This window comes from Panthera tigris, chromosome C2 (genome assembly GCF_018350195.1).
Source record: "Panthera tigris isolate Pti1 chromosome C2, P.tigris_Pti1_mat1.1, whole genome shotgun sequence".
NCBI lineage: Eukaryota > Metazoa > Chordata > Mammalia > Carnivora > Felidae > Panthera > Panthera tigris.
The window spans coordinates 73,208,323-73,230,270 of NC_056668.1; the positions used below are offsets into that span (position 1 = coordinate 73,208,323).

General features: G+C 49.0%; 1 long non-coding RNA gene across 3 annotated transcripts; it reads left to right on the forward strand.

The window, feature by feature from the left end:
- The first annotated feature begins 95 nt into the window (after positions 1–95).
- Positions 96–21,691, forward strand: LOC122230691. 3 transcript variants are annotated; one of them, XR_006207737.1, is made up of 5 exons: positions 96–738; positions 4,484–4,519; positions 7,839–7,926; positions 10,764–11,225; positions 20,951–21,691. It is a non-coding gene; the product is annotated as an uncharacterized LOC122230691 (long non-coding RNA). The 3 variants fall into 3 exon arrangements; XR_006207738.1 differs by having other exon boundaries at positions 10,967–11,225; XR_006207739.1 differs by lacking the exons at positions 10,764–11,225; positions 20,951–21,691 and adding an exon at positions 8,484–9,435.
- The last annotated feature ends 257 nt before the right edge of the window (positions 21,692–21,948 follow it).

Here is a 21,948-nt window from a genome sequence, read left to right on the forward strand (position 1 = left end):
AGGCAGAAGCTTACAGAGGCTGAGGTTCTGGAATTCTGGAGTGAGCACACCACCTTGAGAACCACAGGTCCACATAGATCAGCGGTTCTCAGGCCTTGTAGCAATCCGGAATCACCGTGGAGGACGACAAGAAGGAATCTTGGGAATCCTGCCCATCGCAGACCAACTGAATCAGAGTGTGCAGGGGTGATTCTGATGCACACCACAGAGGGTTCATGAAGGCCAAGGAGACAGTGGGATCTCCCAGGAAAGAGAGAAAGAGTGAGTGCAAAACACAGTCCCGAACCCCAAAGCATCTTACTATTGAGCACCAGAAGTGTGTACTTCCTGTCAGTAAAGAATGCGCTTAATTGAACTCTAATGAGCTTTCCACTACTGGCCGCACTCCGGCCCACGGAATACATGAATCACTTGTCCTTATGCAGTGCAAGAGTCCTCTGCTAATGTTTGGAGCCCTAAACGTAGCCACTTGAGCTTCCCATCTATCAGGCATAGTTAGGGATCCCAGAAGCCTCACATAGCCTGGCGATAAAACAGAGAAAGAGCTGGAAGGCAATAAGTGACAAACCCCAGCCCTTCCTAGATGTCGCTGTGGACAATGGATGCTGTCTCCTAGAAACAATCCCTTTGCCTTGCACCCCAAGACCGGATGAAGTGAACATTTCTGAAACACGTCCAGGAGACAGACTGTTCTCTGGGAGGCTACGAGCTGTCTCTCCTAGCAAAGAAGGGAAAAACGTGAGTAAAATGTTTTTCATCTTTTAAACAAGCTTCTCTTGCCATCGTATAAGCAACTCCATATGCAGACCAGGGTTTCAAAACTCTTTTAAACGTCATTATTTCATTCCCTTTATGGAGTATGTGGTCTTAAACAATATTGCTTGCTTGAGTGCATTCGTTAAGTAGTAACTTATTTGTCCGTGTACTAATGAATCAATGACATGTAAACATAGAAACTTCAGGTCAGCCTTGCTTAATACCGCGGGTACTCAATAAATGCTGCAATGAATTCAACTCAATGTCACCATACTACCAGGTAGATCTACTTTCCACCAAAGGCAAAGAAAATGGATATTTTGGCTACTTTTATAGCTTTGTTCCAGTGAAGGGGTTTTGGAAATAGCTCAAGGATTTATTTGTAGTATCGTGGAACACTAGGGTTCCAGGAAACCCACAGCAAGAAGTTCTTATATAGACTTTGACCCCCAAACTGAGCCCTGACAGGGTATAAACTTCTTCCTACAGGGATTTACAGGCAGGCCCAGCAAGACATGTCAGTTGTACCAGCAGAGAGGGGAATGCCTACTTAGTACAGATAATGGGATGCCTCGTTTGGGTTTCTGGACCAGAAACAAGATGGCATTGGCCCAAGGACATATTTGGGGGCACACATAGTTATATTTGGCTGCAGGCAAGTTGAACTAACCTGTTAGCTGATCCCCAAGAGTGGATTAGAATCACCTGGGGAATGGAGACACCTGGGTGGCTCAGTCAGTTACGTGTCCGACTTCAGCTTAGGTCATGATCTTGCGGTTTGTGAGTTCGAGCCCTGCATCCGGCTCTGTGCTGACAGCTCAGAGCCTGGAACCTGCTTCGGATTCTGTGTCTCCCCCTCTCTCTGCCCCTTCCCTGCTCATGCTCTCTCTCTCTCTCTCTCAATAATAAATAAACGTTAAAAAAAATTAAAAAAAAAAAAAAAGAATCACCTGGGAACTTATTAAAATACTGATTCCTAGGCACTACCCCAGACTTGAACCAGAATCTCAGAGAAGGCTCTGCCATCTGCATTTTATTTATTTATCTTTTAAGGTTTATTTATTTAGGGGCGCCTGGGTGGCTCAGTCAGTTAAGCGTCCAACGAGCTAAGGTCATGATCTCCCAGTTCATGAGTTCGAGCCCCACATCGGGCTCTGTGCTGACAGCTCAGAGACTGAAGCCTGCTTTGGATGCTGTGTCTCCCTCTCTTTTTGCCCTTCCCTACCCTCTCTCTCTGTCTCTCTCTCTCAAAAATAATAAACAGTTAAAAAATTTTTAATAACTAAAAAAAATAAGGTTTATTTGTTTATGTTGAGAGAGAGAGAGAGAGACAGCATGAGTGGGGGAGGGGCAGAGAGACAGGGAGACACAGAATCGAAGCAGGCTCCAGGCTCTGAGCTGCCAGCACAGAGCCTGACATAGGGCTTGAACTCACAGACCCGTGAGATCATGACCTGAGCCCACTGACCCACCCAGGCACCCCTGCAATCTGCATTTGAAACAAGTTCCCAAGTAATTCGAACGAATGTCCCTCTGAAGAGCCAGTGTCATATACTCCACACTGTCAAGCATTGAGGGTGGGGCCGGTTTGTGAATGAAGACAGTCCATCAGTAAACAGCTGCTTCACCACCACAGTCCCTTTCTGTGTCGCATCCTGCCTCAGTGTTTCCCACATTTCCCACTCTGCTCTCACAAGCTCAGGGAGGTGGCAGATAGTGGCAGAGCCAGGGAAGGCCTCAGACCTTCCACACCTCGACCATCTGCTCTGTGAGGCCTTCTTCCCCACAGCTTGTGCCAAAAGGACCATGTGAAGACATTTTGCCCTATATCTTCCCCTCTCTTGCCAGGGAGTCCCTTCCCACCCTCATCACATGGTGACATTTTATCCTTTGAGGTACCGACAAGTATAGACAGCCACCACCGCCCACATATCAGAGGGGCTCTGACAAAGGGCTCGTGAGATTATGAACCTTATCCACTGTGAGTAACACAGGAAGGACTCTTGCAAAACACCGCCTCTTAGGGCGAGGTGCTGGGACACTGCTCCAGCTGTGTTCAAAACTCCAGCTGTCTCCTCTTCCCTGGCTCTGGAGGAAGAGATAGACACTTCCCCAACATCCGGGCCTCAGGTCTTGCTACAGATGACCCTGTGGGCCCAGCTCACCTGCCCTCTCGCGTCCTGCCAGCCTCTGTGGGAGCCTCGGGGAGAGCATTGACCTTCTGGCTGAGCTCCCCTAACTCAGAGTCACCAGACTGCATTCCTGTCTTCGGGAGCAAATGAGGTTCCAAGAAAGGGTAGAATCAGCAGGAAGCAGCTGTTAAGGCACCTGGAAACACCAGTGACCATTGGTGGACTTTCTCCCCCTCACCCCCCGGGGAAAAGGCCGCCCAGACGAAAGCACCGCTGTTATGTTCCCACCTAGGGTAGCTCAGTGGTGCCAAGGTGGAATGTGAAGTGTGCTACCTGTCTTGGCTCCCGTGACCCTCTTCCCCACCCACCCTGCCCCCCCCAGTTCATACTGCTCCGTTCCCACATGAGCTCAGGGACCCAGCCCTACTTTAAGAAGTCCCAGGCCATGTCACCCAGGCACCAGGCAGTCTCTCTGTGGGTGCTCCCTGTGTCTACCTCAGCTGGAGGAAAAGGGGCTCAAGAACCTCAGGTCCCCCCTCTGCCACAGTGGGAGCCGTCAGTCCCACCAAGGAACGTGTCAGGTTGTGTACCAATTCATCCTACCCCATCCTTGGTTAGTCTTGCCATTGTGGCTCCGAGGGGCGGGGCATGCGGATGGCAGAAGCTCTGTCACCTTAGCCAGAAGCTCAGTCCCCTTGCTGGCCCTTCCCCTCACAAGGTGGAACAGCCACACATTCCCCTCCTTTGCCCCAGCATCCTAATCTGTAAGTAGAATCCAATCCATACCTAATTCTTGGGGCTGTTACAAAATCTGGCAATAGGTGTTGAAGAAAATGCTTAGAAGGCTATAAAGCAGACTAGGTTTTTAAATGTTTCTTTTTTTTTTTAATTAAAAAAAAATTTTAGAGCTTATTTTTGACAGAGAGAGACAGAGTGTGAGCAGGGGAGGGGCAGAGAGAGAGGGAGACACATAATCCGAAGCAGGCTCCAGGCTCTGAGCTGTCAGCACAGAGCCCAACGCGGGGCTTGAAATCACGAACCGTGAGATCATGACCTGAGCTGAAGTCGGACACTTAACCGACTGAGCCACCCAGGCGCCCCTGTTTCTTTCATTTTTGATGCTTAAAGATTTAAGGATTTCTTTTCCTGTTTATAAAAGTCGTTTATAAAAGTCATACATATATATATATGTTCTGGGATACACACACACACACACACACACACACACATATAGATATATATATACACACACACACAAATATACATATATATCATTTTGGAAAGTACAGAACAGAATAAGAAAAAAAATTGTCTATAGGCCCATCACCTAAGCAATTCTGGTCATTTTGATTTCTTTTCTTCTTCTTTTTTTTTAACCAATCTTTTGTTAAAGATTGGTTTAACAAAACCAATAGAGTACGATCTCTATTTGTGATTTTGAATGCTGTTTTAAGGTATTGCTTTTTCTTATTCAACATAGTATGAGCACTTTCCCATGTTATTAAAAAGTCTTCTTAAACACAATATGCAATAACTACTGGATGAGGCAATTTTTGAGCAGAAAGTTTTTTATGCATTTTGGATTGCTTTTACAGGATGAGTGCCCAGAAGTCCGATCACTGGATTAAAAGGTATGACTATGTCAAGACTCTTGTTGCATGTGTTGCAAGCTATTGTTATATCCCTTTTTTCCTGGAGTTGGGAACTGAAACGCAGAAGTTGAAATAATTTGTCCTAGTTCACACAGCTAATCCTCAACAAGTCCAGGACAAAACGCAGGGCAAGAGACTCCACGTTCTGTGGTCTGTGCTCAACACGGCCCAGGAGAGAAGGCTGCTACTGCCGACCGAGCATCTGATAATTTGCACTAAAGAGGACAAACAGCCCCATGGGGCATCAAACATGGAGCAAAGGCTGACGCACCTGGGCGCAGGACACCTGGGTTCTACTGGGGGCTCCCCTGCCAACTCCATCACTCTGAGCAAAGCAAGTCCCTTGGGCCTCAACGTCAGCCTCCAGTCTGGATCTAACACGCTGCCCTTCTGTCCAGATACCTCATTACCAAAACAAAAACAGAAACATTTTGGTTTTGATCTCACATAAAAAGACCAAAAGTAATACATTTGCTCCCACTCCATGTACCTGCTCTGTTGGCCACAAAACGGATCCGGCTGCATCCCAAGGCCAGCAGGTTGGGGTTAATGAGACAGTAAACTCCAGAAAACATGCCCCAAGCCGGAATCTGCCAGCGAGTGGCAGGAGAATGCAGTCCTTTCAAGATCAAGTCAGATGGCCTGAAACACAGCTCAGCGCTGTATCTCAGCACCAGGCTCCGTCATCGGCACTGTAAAGACATTCCCCTCAGTTCTGGTCCCTGGGACGGAGGGCATCAGCACCAGTAGGCCAGGCTACTGTCTGTCCCTGCACAAATGTGCTGAAGGGCAGCCGCCCAGGGTCCTCAGAGCATGGGGAATGGTGTGCTAGGTTCTTTTCCCATGTGACCAGGAACTCGGGATGCCACATCAGCAACTGTGAAACCAGGGCCTGTGGGACGCGGTGGGTGGGGCTGCTGTTTGTCAGTTGCTGATGTGCAGACCGCCACTTCCCGGGACTCAGGCGTGAGTGCCTCCGTTATGCGTGGAGGGTCAAGTCCCGAAATCTGTGAGAAACTGGGCATTCCTAAGTCTACATCCCTGTCTCATTTCCAGCGCCAGGGGAACAGACCGGAGGATGTAGATTCCACAACACTTTTGAGCACGAAAAAATGTTTGCCCCACTGGTGGAAGATCTGTCCCATCTCTCTCAGAAAGGGGAATGGTGTGTTCAGGGAAGAAACCCAGCAGGAGACTGGATAATCCGTGTGAAAACACGCATGTGAAGTGTCAGGAAACCATTCTGCTGACTCAGAACGAGCCATATAACATGTCATTTACATAATTAAAAGCTCATGTACACAAAAGAACACACTTTTTGCAAGAACATGTTCAAATAAAAAGATAAACAGAAAGGCATTAATAGAGCGGTCTACGGGCAAAGAAAGGGAATGGATTGGAGCATGGAAACAATCACCTTTCATCCGTGAAAAAGAGAGGCCTTCCAGCGGCCAGTTTTGAGAATGGCCATGAACTGAGAAATATCATCAACTCAGTCCTCTGGACCTAAGGTCCAAAATTTTAAAATGAAAGGGAAGAGAAAACAAACCAGACCCAGGAGATGTCGGTCAGAACGGCTTTGGAAGAGCCATGAGTTTATTTTTATAAAGGGAGGAGATCACTGGTGTCTACATGAGACAGAGGAGTTTGGGCCCTGGATGCACCTTTGAACCACCAGGAGAGCTTTTAGAAGATACTGGATACGTGCCTTAGTTGCCTGGGGTGAGCCCAGGCTTCCATGCTGAAAAAGAGCCTCGTGGGTCTGAGGAACAGCTGGGATGAGAAGACAGCCCTGGAGTATCCCACCCATGCCTTTGGGCTCTGGCATGGGGGTACTCAGGAAGGGAGGGCTTGCCTGGAGAAGAGGAAGAAGTGTTTTGGAGAGGAAGTGTCGGTTGAAGTGACTTGAAATGAGGCGCTGTTTCAGAAGGGGGTGTTGAGGTAAACACAGGGCCTGAGGCACAGTGGTAGGGGACAGCCCCAGCGTGACCCCTGCAGCTGACCCCCACATGTTACAGATGAAGGAGAACCCTGACACTGAGAGAAAGTGACCTACCCAGAGATGGGTCTCCAGCACAAGTGCCCCAACTCCCTTGGTCTTCCCAGCTCTCTTCCCACTGTCCCGTGGAGCCCCAGCTACTGCCGAGGCCCCCTCATCCTCCTGCTGTCTCACCAATGCCATCACAGAAGCAGGGGGGAGGCCACCCCAGAAGGAGCTGGCAAGTGATTTGAGCTTCTTGAGAAAAAATAAAGAAAAGTTTAGATAGGAATCTGATGAGTTCTTGTTCATTCCTTTCCCTTTCTCAGGGAAATGTTTTCCTTCACTGAAAACTGCCTATCACGCTCTGGATTTGGGTTTTTTTCCTCCCTAAGCCCTTAATTCTGGAAGCTCATTTGTTTTTAGTTCTGTTAGTGTTGCCAGCCAGGCTCGGTAGATTCTCCTAATCACTCTTGATTTCCTGAAGCTTTGAAGATGTGTTTGGCCACCCTACTGAGGAAGAGAAGTCCGTGGAGTGAGGGTCTGAAAGGGGATGACTGAGAATGTTTGGTTTCCACCAGAATACACGGAGTGTCAGGTGTCCATGTGTGAAAGGTTTTCACATTTGCTCAATGTTTACAGGCAAGAAAAGTAGGCCCAAGGGAGGTTACATAAACTTCCAAGTTATGTGCAAACTCCTATAAGGGGATTGGGTCTTACTCATTTGTGCCCCGCTGGGGCCCAGACCAGCAACAGCATAGAGGAGATGCTCGTGAAAAGCTCACCGAAGGGAGTGGCCGAGCTGAGATCTGCCCCCAGCCTTCTGACTTCCAGCCCGACACTGGGATCACAAACACAGGCATGCTCAGCCTCTGAAGGCCATACAGGGTATACCTGGCCCTGGCCAGGTCTCCACACAGCCTTGACCTAGCATCATGCTGGGCACACACAGCTGGTGCTCAGCCAACGTTCACCGGACCATCCTTACAGCTCTGTTCGTGCTTACTCTGGCCCTAATTGTCAGCTTTCCATCCAGATGTATTGGCAGAGAGCCTGCAACTGGGGTGGGTCTCATGAAGCATTCCAGAAGAAAATCCAGAATCGCAGGGCTGAGAGGGAAATTAAAGGTCATCCAGTTTTACTGCTCGTTCTCCTCCCTCCCTCCCCAAACGCAGACACAGACACACACACACACACACACACACACACACACCCTGCTTCTCTCCCCTCAGGCGCACACACTTTCTCCCACTGATTGGCTGGGTCTGCGGGTACGTTTCTGGCTGAGAAACATTTCTTTATTTGATGTTGTTAATGCAGAGAAACGACATGAAGAGGCCACGTGCAGGTGCTCTAGCCACAGCCCAGCTAAAGACCCCTCCGTCAGCCAGCATTAATCACCAGCCACGTAAGTGGAGATACCTCCGTATAATATACCATGCTAGAGTTATGACCAAAATATTATTAGAGCTGCAGGAGAGAGCAGTTAGTAGTGGTGGGGATATCAGGGAAGGCTTTATCAAAGAGGTGGCAAGTGGGATAGGCCTTAAAGAATGGCTAGGCTCTGGCCTTGCCCATGGGTGTAAGGCAGAATTAGTTTAGACAAGCTATGACATGAGCATGGTCATGTTGGACCTAGCACACCAGGCTAACTGTTGTCAACCAGAGAGAGGTCCATGCTCCTGGAAGCCCCGGGGTGCCCAGCAGGGTGGTGGCGGGGGAGGAGCTCTCAGTCACTGGATGTTGTTTACTTGCTCCAAGGACTTGGGAGAAGGCAAGAGACTGGCCAGCTTCCTCATCTCTGAGGGAAGGGTGGAAGGTGGGGAGGGCACGGAGGAAAGTGCACCAGGAGGGGCTAGATGGTGCTCTGCAGGGGCTTGGGAGGCACTGGCTGGGTCTGCTGCCACTTAACTTGCCATAGGGCCTTGGCCTAGCTCGTCTCACTGAGCATCTTCTCATCTGTAGAGAAGGATGGCAATTTCATGGTTATTGATGAAAACTCTTTGAGAAACACCACGACTGGAGGAACAAAGAGGATTGCTGAATCTGGGGCCTTACTTGACAGCACATGAGGATGGGGAGGTAACTCAGCAGCTGGCGGCCAGAGGATCTGGGGTTGTCTTCACTTGGATGTGAAGTTCTGGCCAGCAGTGGGGTCTTTGGCTGGGCAATTGCTGGAACACCGATACATGGCCTCTTTGTGTGATCTCTCAACCTGGGATAGTTCAGATCTCTTCAGAGCATAGTGTCTGGGTTCTAAGAGAAAGTATCCCAAGAGAGAAAAACGGAAATGCATGGAATTTGTATGATCTAGCCTCAGAATGCACATGACACCCCTTCCCGCATGCTCTACTGGTCAAAGCAGTCACAAAGCTCTGTTCAGTTTCAAAGGGAGGGGATATAGACTCCACCACTGAATGGGATAGGCGCCAAGGTCACGTTTTAAGAAGAACATGCAGTAATCTTTGAAAAATGCACTCTACCACAACATTCCTTACCTTGGCACTCAAAGCCTCTGCCATACGCTCCCAGCAGCATCTCCTGCTCCCTCTCAGCACAAACCTCCCCCCGCTGCAGAAAGGCCCGCCTCCCCGCTGTGCCCAGAATATACCATACTCATCCCGGCCTGAGACCTTGAGCCCTGTTCTACTCACTTCTTGACTATTCAAGTCCTGTCTCCCAAAGGATTCAGGTTCCTGGTGTGTTTGAGTAACAGTTAAGATAAAAAAGGAAGTCTCTTAGGAAACATAGTTCCCAGGGTCTTCTTTACTGCTCTAGAGTAAGGGCTGCTTCTTTCTGAGAATTAGTAAAACTTCTACCATGCTGAGAGTCACTTGTTCTGAAAAGCATCTACCGAACGTGGGCATGGGTCCCCTTCAACAGTTACCATTGCATGCCTTCTCATGAAACTCAGGTTCTTTATCTCTCCCAGACAGAAATGATGAGTGCAATAAATTAAAGTCAGCTTGTTTTCAACCAACAAAGAGTGTGGCTGACAATAAAAGTGTAAATATGATTATGGTTAAGGGATTTTTTTTTTCAGCTTTGCTCCATTTCATCTCATTAGACTTTCCACTAATAAAGGGCTGGCCAGCATTCCTCGTTAATTGCTCTCCAATTAAATCAGAGGCCAGGCCCCTGCCTCCTATGTAGACCCCAGTCCCTAGGAGCTCTGGGCATCTAGTAGTGCTCAGGAAACACTCAGTGGCTGCTTGATAGAAAAGCAGAAAGGAGGCAGCCAAACTCTGCAGTGGGTCCCCACTGAACGCAACGGAAGCAGCTAACATTCGGCAGAGCTTCCGACCTTACAAGGAGTTTTTGCATCCATTCCTTGCTCTGGTGAGGCACAGAGTAAAGGTAGTGTTGTCCCCATTTTAATGATGAGGAAGCTGAGGCTCAAAGAGGTTAAGGGGCTTTTGCAGAATCAATGGCTCCCATGCAGGGTGCAAGGACTCTAAGCTAAGTGTTTTCATTCCCCGGTCTAGATTCTTTTCTATTGCACTGCCTCCAGTTCCACTGGCTTATTCTCTCATTTCATTATTCACTCATTGATGGATTTGCCAAATGCTTAGTAAGCACATACTTTATACACAGCATGACGTAGGCACCGGGGAAACAATGGTGAGCAAGGCAAAGTCCCTGCTTCCATCGGCCATGTAGTCCAGAGGGAGAGATGGCAATAAACATCTGAACAATTACACAATTAAAAGAACTTGACATAATGGCAAGTGCTGTAAAGAAAATGGAACAGAGTAACGGGATAGAGAAAAGCCAGGATTGTTGGGGCAGGGAGGTAAAGAGGGGGCCCGTTAGCTAGGATTGTCAGGAAAGGCTTCCCTGAGAAGGTGATGCTAGAGCTATGACCTTAATGCTGACAGGGCACCAGCCATTTAAAGATCTGGGGAAATGAGTCCCAGGAAGAGACTGCAGAGAGTGCAAAGGCCCTGAGGCAGAATTAGAAATAGTCATGTTAGAGTGACAGAAAGGCCAGTTAGAGTGGAGCATCTTGTGCATGGAGAGAATGGAAGGGACCAGAAGGTGTAGGGCTTTGCAGGCCATCATACAGTGTAAGCAGCTACCGGACTAGCCACTGAGGCACAGTGGTGAACAAGATGGGTACGGGTGCCACCCTTCCGAGAATGGCCGGCCCCAAGCTTCCGTGAACCTCTCGTGCTTGATGTCAATATTGCCCCTGCCCTCTGCATCAAGGCAACCGTGGAACCACTCTAATTCTTTTGCTGGCAGGATTGTCTGAGGGATGTGACATACATGAAAAGAGTTCAGAGAGTGAAATTTGGGATTCCCAGAATCTCTATTGGATTCGATCTGCCACCTGCCCATCCCTTCTACCTTTCGCCTGTGGATCCTGGAATTGGAGGAGGAAATGGTTGTAACTCCACAGCACCCTCACATGGTTCGCCCACCCCAACCTCCCACTTCCAGTGCAGGGCCAGCCTGAAGGGAGGGTACCGAGAAGCAAAACAGCATCCCTGGCTGCCTAAGTCTTTTTGTGGCATCGGATGGACAGACACGCTGATGAGGAGGAGACTTGTTGCATGAAAAACAAATTCTCCTGAAATACAAGACTCACGCACAGGAGTCAACCCTGATAAACCGAGAATAACAGCTCACTCTGTGTGCTCTTCAGTTAGAAGCTTTAACTGGGACCCAGCAACAGTTTCCCCAAGTCACGGCAAGGATGGATAGGTAAGAAGGAAATAAGAGTCTTTCCTAACTGCCCTTTCTGTCTTCTAACCTCCATGGTGGCCTAGTCACGAATGCCCTCTCTCTCTCTGTGTGTCTCTCTCTCCCTTACACACACACACACACACACGTGCGCATGCCCACGCACACTTTCATTCCATTCCCTCTAGATTGCTATGGGCATGTGCTGCCCCTCCCCAAACCCTGTACCTACATCAAACCAAGGACCATGTTTATTCACAGGCCGACCTTTGGGAGAACAGATCTCCTGGATTTGCTTCCTAGACTTCCTATTATGCATAACGAACACATTGCCCTTTCAAAGCCGGGACTGAGACCTAATATTTGTGCCACGCGTGGCTACATTGTAGGACTACCACAAAGGTGGATGGCCTGTCGGCAGCCTCGCAGGTCTCTCAGGGATCTGAAGCCATTTCTGCTCTGGCTGGACACCTCCAAGCTGAGCTCACGTGTTTCTTGTCGACTGATGAGCATGTGTCAGCCCTGTGAGGCCGCGGCACTGCTCAACATGGCACTCCTCTGCTGAGAAGCCACTTGTGAGCAATGTGGACATCCACCCCTGGGGAAGGGAAGGGCTCATGTAGCATATGCTGTACGATTCTAACCAGTTAGAAGTCATTGTCCAGATGCACACACAGAAGCGTGGATGAATCTTAAAACCATAGTGCCAATTAAAAAGTCAAAAGCAGAACGAGATGGAAAAAAACCAAAATCACTTGCATACGTTAAAACCACATCCATCCGAAGCAGCTAACAACAATACACCTTATCCAAGAATATGTACAAATCAAGAGCTAGACGTCAAGCATATTAGGATGCATTTTCTATGGGTAGGGAAATGGGAGTACAGGGAGGAGTTTGTAGGGACCACTGATGACAATGAGTCATGAACTAGATAGAGAATGTGATAAACTCTATCCTCCACTGGAAGTTGCTGTGTCTCTCTCACTCTCAAAAATGAATAATGTTAAAAAAAAATTTTTTTTAATCGAAAGGAAAGTCACAGAAACCTCTGAGCTTCTCCTGGTTGAGATTTCCAGCCTCAGCTGCCACTTCCCATTCAAGTCAAACAGGATGCTTTGCTGTGCACACGACACTGCTGACCCCTAGCCTCTGATTGTGCTGCCGCCTCCCCCCAAAGTCCAACTCTCATGCCCCCTCCCCAGGGTGTCCCGCCTCTCTGGTGGCCCTGCACGTTCTCTGCGTCACCCTGCAGGCGTGATCATGTGCCTGGAAGCGTGTACTCATCAGTACGCAGAAGCGCTCCCAGTGGAGCCCCAAGGGTAGGGTGGCTCTTTTTAGGAGGGCAGTGCCGCCATGACACTCTGTGCCTTTGGCCATCTGTACTCCTGGATTGTAAGTCATGCCTTCTAAGGACTCTCTTGAGAGGACCTAGCCAGGAGGAAACCTTTCTCTCCACAGAGATGCAATACTTTTCCAGGAAACACATCACAAAGGAGAGGCACACAGATGTTAGGTGACTGGCTAAGTGACAAAACTATTTCCACAAGTCCTTCTGCAGTTAGGCCCTAAGCCTTCTTCCCATGCCCAAGACAGCTCTCGGGGGTCCCCTTTCCTTCCTGCAAGCCAAGGCATGGCCAGCTTGCCTCTCCCCTTTAAAACTACCTTCATTCCTGGGCCGCCTGGGTGGCTCAGTCGGTTAAGCGTCTGACTCTTGATTTTGGCTCTGGTCATGATCTCACGGTTCGTGGAATCAAGCCCCATGTCAGGCTCTGCACTGACGGTGTGGAACCTACTTGGGATTCTCTCTCTCTCAAAACAGATAAATAAATAAATTAATTTAATTTAATTAAATCAAATCAAATTCCATTGGATACTCTTTCCTGCTCTGTCAAAGATTAGTTGGCCATACGTTTGTGGGTCCATTTTGGGGTTCTCTATTCTGTTCCATTGATCTGAGTGTCTGTTCTTGTGCCAAAAATTAAATCAAATTAAATAAGTTAAATTAAAACAAAACTATCTCCATCTCTCTATCCTTTGGGCTGCCTCTAAAGTCCAGCCTGACTGTGGAAGCCATTCCCTTGTTATTCCTGACATCCCGCCCCACCCCAGATGCCAGGCATTTAATCAGAACCCACTGACAGTCCTACAACATAAAGATGCTGGAGTTGGTAATTTTAGGAAGGAGTGAAGGCTCCCTTCTTTGGCTTCAGTGTGTACGCAGTCAGTAAACAAATGTTTCTAAGTATCTGTTAGGTGCTCAGTGCTGGGTCCAGCTTTGAGGACTGACAAAGATTCCCCCTCTGATCTCCTTGTTTTTCTCTGCATCGTCCAATTTTAGCAAGAATCCTGCCAAGTCAGCTTAGCTACACTCCCCCTCCTCCATATCTGGTCACTCTTGATATCTAATCAGAGTCCTCGTTGTGATACTGTGATTTATAATAAGAAATGTGTACATGGTCTTCATTCCTGTTGCTGGCATAGTGTACCTAAAACTCTTGGAATTTCCTAAGTGGTAAGAGTTGTAAAGGTGCCTTAGTATTCATTAACAAACCTTTTCCAGCCACACCTGAGTTTACGTCAGTCAGCGCCGTTCCTTTCAGAAAGCACCTAAGGATGGGGACTGGTTGCCCGGGAAACCACCCGTGTGTTTGGAGGGCTGGATCTTTCAGTCCCCACTACTCCCTCCCTCCCCATCTCCAGGGAGGGGAGAAGGGTTGGAGGTTGAATCAATCACTAATGACCAATGTTTAATAAATCATGACTATGTAATGAAACCTCCTCCATAAAACCCCGAAAGGACAGCTTTCAGAGACCTTCTAAGTTGGTGAACAACTGGAGGTCCTGGGAGAGTGTCCCACCTGGAGAGGGCATGGAACCTCCCCTCCCTGTCCCCATACCTTGCCCTATGTACCTCTTCCATCTGGCTGTTCCTGAGTTATATCTTTTTATAATAAACTGCCATTGTAGTAAGTAAAATGTCTCCTTGAGTTCTGTGAGCTGCTCTGACAAAAGAGAGGGTCCTTCTATGATTTGTAGCCGGTCGGTCACAAGCACGGGTGACGACTCAGGCTTATAATTAGCATCTGGAGTGGAGCGGAGGGCAGTCCTGGGGGACTGAGCCCCTACCCTGTGGAATCTGATGCTCTCTCTGGGTAGAGAGGGTTAGAACTGAGTCCAATTGTAGGACACCCAGCTGGTGCCGGAGAATTACGTGGTGGTGTTGGGGGATCCCCACAATCTGGAGTTGGTGATCAGAATTCTACTCATCCCTCACCAGCCCTCAGGTGATATCTGATCGCCCTGGTCTGCCTTCAGCCAGCACGCTCTTAGGTCAGTTTAGCCAGAACCCCCATTATCCCTGATGTTTCCTCTGAGTAACTTCTCTATCCATTGATCCCTTCCCTGCTCCTTGGCTATAAATTCCTTCTTGCCCAGGCTGTATTTGGAGTTGGGCCCAATCTCTCTCCCCCACTGCAAAATCCCATTGCAATGGTCCCTACACTTGCCGCAACGTTCCCTCCGAATAAGGTCTGCCCTGCCATTCTTTAACAGAGGCCATTGAATACTTTTTTTTTTTTTAATAGGATGTGATGGTTAAATAAGAGCAGGCTAGGCCTGCCCTCAGGGCCTGATGGATAATCTACTACTCCGTACCCGAGGGTGCCGCTCCGGCCCACTCTCCAAAGACGAGATGGGAATTTTATCAAATTCTATTTCCATTCTCCTGGGGCCTGTGCAGCGCTGGCAGCAGAGGGGGGTGACTGGCTGGAGACCAGCTGCTCAGCGAGCCCCTGCCAGGCCTGTTGGAGAAAGGCCTGGCTCCCAACCAGGATGGCATCTGCTCAGAGTTTGGAGCCCAGCATACTCTAATTGTCCTGTGGCCTTGTGGCACTTACAGCCTATCAATTGAGTCTTTCTGAAAAAGCTACGCCTGTGTTTATCGGTTTCCTGCCCTGGATTTGGGTCACTAGAATTTTCCTCAAGGATGGAAGAGCTCAAAGAATTGGACCTGGAGGTCTCTTACATGCCAGAACCTGCAAAGGGGGTGCTGAGGACACGCTGGCCCAGGGCCCACCCACTCACTGCCCATCGGCTTTCCGAAATGGCACTTGCACAAGAGGCTGGGGGCCCTCATCCCAGTAACATATCACCACATTGCTGTGTGTCCACAGCCGAACCCCTTCCCTCTCTGGGCTGCTGTCTTATCTGTTTCTTGAACAGAAGAAATCACAGACGCAAAAGGGCTTTTTAGTGTGAAAAAATGCAAGTTCCCGTGGGAACACTCTGTGCCTCCCACTCGATTTTGCTATGAAACTAAAACGATCTTTTAAAAATAGCCTATTGAAAAACAAATAAACAGGGGCACCTGAGTGGCTCCGTCAATTAAGGGTCTGACTCTGGATCTCGGCTCAGGTCATGATCTCATGGTTTGTGCCACCAAGCCCCACGTCAGGCTCTATGTTGACAGGGCAGAACCTGCCTAGGATTCTCTCTCTCCCTCCCTCCCTCTCTCTCTCTCTCTCTCTCTCTCTTTCTCTCTTTCTCTGCCCCTCCCCATGGGCACTCTATCTCTCTCAAAATAAACTTAAAAAACAAACAAAAATGCCAGGACTTATGGTGAACCCTGGGCAGGGAGTAGAATCCTAAATTCTAATAAAAGCTCTGCTCCTTTCTGTGTGGCTGTGGGGAAGTGTGGAAACCTCTCTGAGCCTCACTTCACCTCTGCCAGACACTGTAATGGCTATGAGAATTGAACTAATGGGCTTAAAATATTGAGTTAATTATAGAGCACTGCCCCTCTGTGAAGCCTTCTCGTTAATATTTGTTGTTTACCAAAGAGACTGCACTGAAGGTTGACCAGTCAGTCCCAAGTTGGCGGAAATTTTGCAACTCTGAAAGAATATTGGGGAAAAAAAAGAATATTGGAAAGCCCTAGAGAAGGTATGAACAGGTGTCTTCTAAGCACTGAAAACTCAGCATGTTAAAACTGAGCAGGAGGAAGAGGAGGAGACAGAGGAGGAAGAGGAGAGGAAGGGAATCAGAATAAAATTAGGAGAAGCAGAAGGGGAAGAAGGAGGAGGAGGAGGAAAGAGCAAACTAGGAGGAAAGGAAGCAGAAGTAGAAGAAACAGCTGAAGAACGCAGAGGAAGGGAACGCGGAAAGAGAGAAGTGAAAGAAGCAGAGGAAAATAAAGAAGAGAGGGGAGCAGGAGGCAGAGAGGGAGAGGAGGGGTGGAAGCAGCAAAAGTGGGAGTAAAAGAAGCAGCAGCGGTAGAAGCAGAAGCAGAAAAAAAGCCAAAACCACAGCCAAGAAAGTAGAAACGGAAGCTGAACCAAAAGCAGGGAAACAAGGAGGAGGAGAATGAAGAAAAAGCAGAAGCCGAAGTAGCTGCACATGTGGAAGAAGCACAAGCAGGAAAAGCAAAAGGCAAAGTAAAAGAAGCAGTGGGGAGAGGGGAGAGGAAGGAGGGGGAGGCAGAAGAGGGAGAGAAGAAGGAGGGGGAAGCAGAGGGGGAAAGAGAGGAGGAAGAAGGGGGAAGCAGAGGGGAGAGAGGAGGAAGGAGGAGGAGGCAAAGGGGGTAGAGGAGAGGAAGGAGGGGGAAGCAGGGGGGAGAGAGAGGAGGAAGGAAGGGGAAGCAGGGGGGAGAGAGAGGAGGAAGGAGGGGGAAGCAGAGTGGGGAGAGGATTTCAAGTAGTCGAAGTGGAAAGAGAAACAGAAGCAGAATAAGTAACTGGGAAGAAAGCAGCAGCAGGGAGAGCAGAAGCCGACAGGCCTGAAGGAGAAACCAAAGCCCACACAGCAGAAGCAGAAGCAGGAGCAGAAGGCGCGTCCGCGGAGGGCTATGAAGAGAGGACACAGAGCTGGCCGCTGTGAGCTATCTGCTGTCCGAACCCCCGTTTACCCCTTGAAACAAAGGGGCTGGTGACCCAGTGAGATGTTGCCGCGATTCTAGTGGCTTGGATCATGAGGATGAGGCTGGGGGTAGGCAGGAAATGTTCCCCAGATGAAAGGGAGAATGAAGGAATGAACTTTGATCAAGCACCCTCAAGGGGCCGCGCACAGGAAGAGGAGACTCAGGCCCTGCTTTTCCTGAGCCCATCGTCTGAGGCCGGGCCACGCTAAGGGTCAGAACAGGGGTACAGATGGCAAGGCCCAGAATCAGCGAAATAAGGAACCATCAGAGAGGCTTTAGAAAGAGGAGAGGTTTGAGTTCAGAATCAACGGGTAGAAGTGGAATTTAATTGACAGAGTTGGGGTGGGCAAGAAGGGCTCTCCTCCTCGGAAAGAAGGACGATCGAGGCTGTCCGCTTTAGCCAGGCTGGGGGCCTGCATGGGACACCAGCCTCTTATGCCCAGGGCTGAGGATAAAAAGCATCAGACTCGGAGATTCTGACAAGCCCCTGCCCATGAAACAGCTCCTCTCCCAGGCAAGAGGTCGACGACATGGAGGTCAGGCCTGTCCTGCTGGGGAGAGATGGCCACTGGGCTGCGTCCCACTTCGCCATCTAGACGTGCCTGTGAGGTGACCAGAAGGCACCCAGGGTGCTGAAGAACAGACACCTCCAGATACTGGAGTACAAGCTTCCAGGGAGGAGAGACAGCTGGGCTGGCCAATAACCCTCTAGTGTCCCCAGTCCTCTGAGGGGTTGCTCCTTCTGGGAAGCCAGCTGCCTTGAGGGTGGCCCCCGAATCTAACAAGGATATCCAGCCTGTCCCCAGAACAGACACTTCCCCGATTCCGCTCAAGGAACAGATTCTGCAGGAATGCGCAGTCAGGCAAGCATCTGACTCCTGATATCGTCTCAAGTCATGATCTTACAGTTCATGGGTTTGAGCCTCGCATTGGGCTCTGCTCTGACAGCTCAGAGCCTGGAGCCTGCTTCAGATTCTGTGTTTCCTCTCTCTCTCTCTCTCTCTCTCTCTCTCTCTCTCTCTGCCCCTCCCCTGCTTGTGCTTTCTCTCTCTCTCTCTCTCTCTCTCTCTCAAAAAATAAACATTTAAAAATAAATTTTTTAAAAAGGAAATTTAAAAAAAGGAAAGAAAAGAAAAAAAGAAACATTCCACAGAGCTGCCTCGGCCTTCCACCATGGAGCGGCCCAGAGAAAGCGAGAGTCCAGCTCTGAGCAGAGAATCTCAGGCCCTGTGAGAATATAAGAGAGAGCAAGGGGCCCTCAGTCCTCCCGCATGTCCCCCAAAGACCCCAGCACTTATTTCATAAGCACTGCCCCCTCCTGAGAAGCCACGCCTACGTTACAGTGAGGCCAACACAAGGGGACCATCGTCTGATGAGGCAAAACCTGCATGGGCTTAGGGCATCCCAATCCCTTCCCTCCAGGCCACCACAAACCCCACCACTGGGGTGAGATCAGAAGAAGGGTCTCTCACGTGCATGTGCGTGTGGGCGTGCACACGTGTGTGAGCGCGGGAGGGGGAGAAAGATGCGTTGGGGAAAGTTGGGGAGTTCCAAGAAGTGACTGGATCGGTCACAGGGGAAATTTCAAGAGATGGAGAACATTGGAGTCAAATGGGGAAATCAGAGGTGAGAGGAAAGGACAGAAGGAAAACCCTCGGCCCCGCTAATGTGAAAAGCTTCCTAAGTCTGGTGAATACTCTTTGGAAAATGGCTGGTGATGCGTTTCTCTCCACAGCACCTGCACCTCCGTGTACCCACCAGAAGGTATGAGCAGGGCAGCACACTGTGGTGGCTTGGAGCACTGGTTAAGCAAACAGAGCGCCTCTCTGAACTTCAGGCTCATCACCTGTAAAGTTACTCATGAATGGCTTAGAGCAGTCCTGGCAGACGGGAGGTGCTCCATAACTCCTAGTTATTATATTGCTATAGGAAGCATGTATAAACACCTACAAATTGACTGATTAGAAAAAGTATGTTAAAGCCTGAATGGGCAGTAAAAATTTATATTCTGAAGGGGTCAAAGGTGAAGGTACTCAGGGAGGAGGGGCTGTTCTCCTTCAACGTGCCGGGAATAAGAGGAGCCGTGACCACTTTCCTAAACCAGTCTTCTCTCTGAGTTCCATTCACTTTGCGGTAAATGACCACCACCGATCCACCTCAGCTGTCTCAAAGTTTGCAATTACGGTAAAATTCGGGGACTTTTCAAGTCACTTAATGGCAGGCCAAGCTGTCTGCCCTGCCCCTCCCATGCTGGAGCGTCTTGGGAAAATACTTGGAGAGCTACAGATGAAAGAAATGGTTGTGGTGTAGGAGGATCAAGGCTCCAAGGCTTCTGTGAGCAAGAAAGGAAGGCGGCCCAGCCACCTGGTTGCCATGATTCAGAGGTCCCTTGACTCGCCTTTCCAGGCTAGGTAGCCAACCCAGCATTTTCTATGGACATTGAAATACCAGCTGGCCATGCTGGACAGAGAAGGCGTGTCCCTGGATTCTCTCGAATCTGCCCGTTCTTCCCCATCTCCACCCCCACCACCCTGGCCTAAGCTGCTGCTTTGGCTCTTCTCGAGCCCAATGACCTTGAAACCCTCATGATGTTAAAATGAAAATCTGATCATGGCAGATCCCTGCTTGAGATTCCCACTGGCCTTAAAATAAAAGCCAAATGTCTTCCTATGCTCACACAGGCAGGTCCATGTGGTCTGGTGTTGCCCACCCCCTCTTGCCCAAGCCCCTGCATTCCAGCCATAGCGGCTCTCCTTCAGTTCTTAAGTACATCAAACTCCTCGTGGTCTCAGGGCCTTTGCACAGTTACTCCCTCTGTTAGGAACATTCCCCCCACCACCCCGCACCATTCCCCCCTTCACCCTCACCTGCCCCTGCTTTTCATTCAGCCCCCCCCCCCATTCTTCTCTTCCAATCACAATTCAAACACTTCTTGGGAGAAGTCTCCCCTGACCCCCTAGACTGGATCAAGTCTCCAGGCCCTAAGTGCTCATGACGCCCTATGTTTCCCTTCATATCACATCTCCCAATATCTAGCAGGAGCCTAGCAATAAATGTCTATTAAGTGAATGAATTTCATTTTCTAGGTTTCCAGGGGGGTAAAAAACCCCATTGCAAAATGAAAAGAGCACAGGAATGGGTGTCCAGAGATCTGCATTTCAGCCCCACTCCGTTCCGGTCAGCACTATGACATTAGGCAAGGCTCTTCCCATTTGGGGACTTTGTGTGATACCAAGGAGACCAAGGGGTCTCTCAGGGCCCTCCCAGCTCAGCTCACAGTTTCCTGTTGCTGAGTGCATGGATTTTGGACTCCTCCTCCCCTGGGTCACATTGGACCCAGCAGTGACATGGTAGGAGTGGAGGGGACATGAATACCCCTAATGAAACAAATCCTCCTGTTCCCTCTTGTGCTTGACAGCGACTTTCACAACCAGAGCCAAGGGAATACTTGGTCACCTGCAGTTTAATTGTTGGTTCCATTACTTAAACAGTGACTGAAACTTTCCATTTCCTCTTGAAACAGCCAGAAAGTAGCCATAGCTTACCACAGCATGTTCCTAAGGCAAAATGCACAACCTATAGGTGGACGACTCAACATAGGCAGTCTTTAAAATAAAGCGTTTACCATTGTCGATGTCATGTTCAAGAATAAATAAGGACACGTCCCGCAAATCAGCTTTCGGATCTCCTTTCTGTCCTAGGATATATTCCTTCCCCCAGTGAACTTTTATTCCTTCTGACTTCCATTGTTAGGTCTCCAGAATTAGAATGTCTAGCCTTCTTTTGCTCAGAACACAAAGTAATAATTATTGCCACTTTGTTTCCACAGAAGCAGCCCGTGTCTCCTATTTGCACACTTGATTTCTAAACATCATTTAAATGCAACAGCGAGAAAATAGAGTAATTCAGGAGCAGCAGATAGGAACCTGATTCCAGTCACTCTCTGGACAAGACATTTTCTCTCAACAATTCAGAGGCCCTTGAAATGTGCACTTAACCATACAACGTGTTTTGTGTGTCAGTAGCACAGTCTCTTTGTTGAGAATTAATTGTATGTGCTTTCACTCCTGTTGAAACTACCCTCTAAGAAGCCTGGCAGACTTCCAGGGACCCCGGCCCCTGGGACTGACACCCAAGTTCGGGACTTCTTAGTGACTCGGAATCTGAGAGCCGGACATTCACACAGTGTTCTTGCTTAAAGGTTCTCTTTGCTGTAAGCTACCCGAGAAGTCATCACAACGTACAGAGGACAATGAGCTCTTCACTTCCCGTGAAGTCACCCCACTGTCACTCCAAGGGCACCTTCTTTGCGTTTGTGCACATCAAAGAAGCTTGAGAGCAAGATCATAGCCCCCTGGCCCAGCCCTAGATTGCTAGCACACAGTGAGGTCAACAACAGAATGCTTTCCTGATTCATGGTAATTCATCTTCAAAGGACCAGTCCCCTCTCTGGAGGATCCTCAGGCATTTTAAGATGAGTTCCATCTAATCGGGCTCATAAAAGCCCTTACAGCTTAATTAATTTGCTCCAGGTAACTTGTATAGAAAGCCTGAACACAAAAGAAAATTAAAATATGTCCCAAAGTGGTGGTGTTCTCCATCCCTTGTTGAACAGGGTAAAGAAATTTGGACATTTCTCTGAAAGTGATAGCCGTTTAGATTTTAATCAGAGCAGTAACTGAAGTACTTAACATCTCCACTGTGCACTCAGGAAAATGGAGAACAGTTTCTCGGTTGAACATCTCTGTCGCAAAATTTCTACAGGATCACGGTGGGGATGACAATCATCCGTGATGTTGCAACAGCTAGTCTCCTCCCAACACACAC